Consider the following 4573-nt stretch of genomic DNA (forward strand, 5'->3'; position numbering starts at 1 on the left):
ATATTTTTAAATAAACGAGTTTCCCCCGGCAGGCCATCCTGCCGGCAGCCTCTATTTTGTTGCCGTGGAATTAAGCCTACCGGGCACAAATTGTGATGAGGGACCAGCCCCCACCAATCTTTTTTTGTCAAAGGCCACTGCGACCATCCTGAACGAAGCAACGTTCGCTTCAAGGGATGGGAGCACCTAAGTTTCAAAAAGTGGCGAGGTTCTCTTATGCACAAGTCTTTGCTTACAGAACACGTATGGACAAGAGATAGAACTTATCAGTTTGGCTTGCCAGAGATCGCAGTGTTGGTTCATCTTTCCAGCTTCCCTTAGAGGCCAAGTTCTCAACAGGAACCTGCAGTTTTATGCAGATGGAAATGATGCCAGATGCGATCTTATCTACATGAACATGCGATGCTCATGAAATTCTTATGCATGCATGAAACTTGTCGCCCCCCAGCACTTCATTTATTTCTCTATTGCTCAGGGTCTGCGCCTGGCTTTGTACAAGGGGTTAAATGCAACTGAGGCAAGGCCTGTACAAAAGGGTGGCTGCTGGGCAGGGCCCGATAGCCGTGCCTTATGGGTAGAACTTGCGAAGATGCTCAATATTCCATGAGTTTTACAATTGAATGCCATCTCCGGTCTCCAGACGGACTGTGCCAGGTCTGGTGACTTGAACTACCCGGTAAGGGCCTTCCCACTTTGGCGTCAACTTCTTTGTACCCTTGGCAGACTAAACGCTCCTAAGGAGAAGGTCACCTTCCTCAAAACACCAGGCATGAACCCTGCGGCTGTGATTGTCACGCAGGGCTTGCTAATTGCGTGCAACACACGTAGCAGCCCAGAGACGGTTTTCCTCGAGAAGCACATCATCGTCACGCCGGTGCTGATCCTGCGCTACTTCATCATAGGCAAGCACTCGAGGCAACCCGTAAATGAGTTCCATGGGGATAACTGCTTCTGCCCCATAAACTAGGGAGAAGGGAGTCTACCCAGTAGCTCGATTTGGTGTCGTTCTGAGGGACCAGAGAACTACCAGCAGCTCATTGATCCATCGCTTGTCGCACTTCTGCAGTGTATCAAATGTTATTGTCTTGAATCCTCGCAACACTTCAGAGTTCGCACTCTCAGCTTGTCCATTGCTTCTGGGATGTGCAACAGAGGCAAATGAGATCTTGCTTCCGAGGGCATGAACGTATTGCATGAAGGCGCGGCTCGTGAACTGGTTGCCGTTGTCGGTGATGATCCGGGCAGGGACCCCGAAGCGGCACACCAATCCTTTCAAGAACTTGATAGCTGACTGAGTAGTCACCTTTCTCACGGCATCTACTTCTGGCCACTTTGTAAACTTGTCGATGGTAACGAACAAGAATTCAAAGCCCCTGATAGCTCGTGGGAAAGGGCCGAGGATATCGAGCCCCCAGACCGAAAATAGCCATGACAAAGGGATTGTCTGAATAGCTTGTGCAGGCAGATGGATGTTCTTGGAATGGAACTGGCAGGCATCACACTTGGTGACTAGCTCGACCACATCTTGGAGGGCTGTGGGCCAATAGAATCCTTGCCGGAATGCTTTCCCAACTAATGCCCTTGATCGAATGTGGGAGCCACACATGCCTTTGTGAATTTCCGCTAGCAGTCCGTTTCCTTCTTCCCGATAGATGCACTTCAATTTCACACCGTTGGACCTTCTTCTATATAGTGTGTCACTGACAAACTGATACATGCTAGCCCTCCAGGCTACTCTTTCAGCTTCCTCTTGCTCATCGGGATGTTCTCTAGTTTGGAGGAAATGGACTATGTGCCTTGCCCAAGTTGGAGCCTGGGGCTCGGTAACAAGGACTAGCGGTACCTCCTCATATGCGGGAGCACATTCCTCAGCCGCGGGGACCAGTGGCCCGACAATCGATGGGGAGTTGTTTCCGGCAGGGTCCCTACCAGGAGCCCCGGGAGGCTCTACCGGGAGAGGCTTACCGGAGTCCAACTTCCTCCTCCTTCGGGCCATTGTTGCCGGGGATACGGAGGGCTGAGTAAGATGGAGAACAAAAGTTCCTGGTTCCACAGGAAGTTTTTGCGCAGCACACTTTGACAGATGATCAGCTATGCTGTTTTCCTCACGGGGTACGTCCTCTGTTTGCAATTCGTCAAAGCGCTCCTCCAATCTTCTCACTTCCTCAACGTATGCCTCCATCAATGGACTTTGGTAATCCTTGTTGACTTGTCTCACCACAAGTCGTGAATCTCCTCGAATGATTAGCTTCCGGGGTCCACTTATGGGCCCTGCCTTCTTCCAAATTTTGAAGAACGGCAGTGCATACTCGGCAAACTTGGAGATGAATCTGCTAAGTGCGTCAATGCACCCTGTTAGACGCCTCACATCTTTGACTGTCCTGGGTGCCCGGATCTGCTCGATAGCTTTGATCTTGTTAGGGTTGGCTTCGATCCCATGATGGGACATGAAGATCCCAAGTAGTTTGCTAGAGGGAACGCCAAACACACACTTCTCCCAGTTTAGCTTCAAGTTGATCTTGCGCAGATTAACAAATGTCCCCTCCAAATCCTGGATGAGGGTTGATCTGTCCGTGGTCTTGACCACAATATCATCCATATAAGCCTCAATGTTTCTCTGCAACTGTGGTTCAAAACCAATATGGACTGCTCTTGCAAAAGTGGACCTGACACTCTTTAACCCGAAAGGCATGCACACAAAACAGTATGTACCATATGGGGTGATGAACGAGGTCTTTTCTTCATCTTCCTTGGACATGAAGATCTCATGATACCCAGAGTATGCATCCAGAAAGGAGAGAAAATCACAACTTGAAGTGGAGTCCACAATCTGGTCGATGCGCGGCAAGGGAAATGGGTCCTTCGGGCAAGCCTTGTTGAGATCTGTGAAATCTATGCAAAGCCTCCATTTTCCATTAGCCTTGCATACGACCACTGGGTTTGCTAAAATCTATGTCGGATTCAGTACTCTGCTGACCAGACCAACCGCCTCAAGCTTCTTAATATCTTCAGCAATGAACTGCTGCCTCTCCAAGGCCTTCTTTCGAACCTTCAGCTTGATGGGTCGGGCATGTGGGCACACAACAAGGTGGTGCTCGATTACCTCCCTGGTAACACCGGGGATATCAGATGGTTGCCAGGAAAACACATCAATATTCGCCCGCAGGAAGGCAACAAGCGCGCTTTCCTATTTGTCATCAAGGGTGGCGCTGATAGTGACAGTACCATCAACGCCAGCCAGCCCTGCCGGGACCTCCTTCAAATGTGGTGCAGCGACCTTGGATATCTTGCTATTGGAACTCTCCGGCAAGTCATCAACATGGGCAGCACACTCTGAAGAGGCACGCTTCCCGGATTCCTTACTGGTGTCCCTACTATCCTTCTTCTTTCCTCTGTTTTCCTTGGCAGGGACTGCTGCTGTCGTGGCGTCTGCCGCGACTACGTCCCGGTACATCTTATCCACGCAAATGATTGCATCTTTCTCGTGTGACGGAATGCAAATGACTCCTAGTGGCCCTGGCATCTTCAAAGTGTTGTAGGCATAGTGGGATGCTGCCATGAATTTTGCCAGAGCTAGGCATCGAATGATCCCATTGTACGGAAGGGGGAGGTCGACCACATCAAACACAACCTTCTTAGTCCGATAGTTCAATTCTCCCCCAAATGTCACTGGCAACGTGATCTTTCCCTTAGGATGAGTCCTATCGGGATTGACACCTTGAAACGTGCCCGTGACCTTTAGGTCTTCCTCTATTATCTGAAGCTTACTCATAACCTTTGGGGAAATTAGATTCAACCCGGCCCCATCGTCAACCAACATCTTTGTGAGTTTGAGGTTGCGAATCGTTGGAGAGACCAACATTGGCAAACACCCTACCGCGGTGGTGCAGTCAGGATGGTCCTCTTCGTCAAAGATGATGGGCATGCGTGACCATTTGACCGGCTTCTGAGGCTCTGCCGTTGGCTCCACAACATTATCCTCACGCGCCCATCATTTAAGTTGGCGGCGAGAGGAGTGCAAAGATGCACCCCCGTCAATGCACATGGCGTTAGTGGCCTTCTGGAATTCCTGCTTGCTGGTTTCTTCTTCATCCCCTCCATCACTCTCATCATTGCAAACTTCCTTCTCTCGGCCCCTGGAGGGTTTTCCTTGGTTCCGAAAAGCATTGCCAGGGCAATTTGCTTCACCGCCTCAACCCTTCCCACCAGTGCCATTCTGACCTTTTTCCTTATCACGCTTCTCATATTCAGCCCTCTGCCTCTTGACGAGCTGCTCAACCTAATGCCACTCTTGGAGAACGTGTCCTTTGGTTCGATGGATCTTGCAGTATGTCCTATTGCCTTTCCCAGCCCTCTCGGCAGCCGCAGCCTCCTGGCAGTCAACACACGTGACAACTTCCTTGCTGGGGGCTTCAGCCTTAGCCTTCTTGCCGGCACTAAGCGTGCCCAATCCTTCGACGGTCATCACTACCTTATCCTTCCGCCTCTTGTTGCGCTTCATGTTCTTCTTCTTTTGACTGGTGGATTCATTGTCATCCTCTGAGTAGATGTCGATGCAATCTTCCTCTCCAGG

This window comes from Triticum urartu, chromosome 3A (genome assembly GCF_056163025.1).
Source record: "Triticum urartu cultivar PI428250 chromosome 3A, HENAU_Tu73, whole genome shotgun sequence".
Classification (NCBI taxonomy): Eukaryota; Viridiplantae; Streptophyta; class Magnoliopsida; order Poales; family Poaceae; genus Triticum; species Triticum urartu.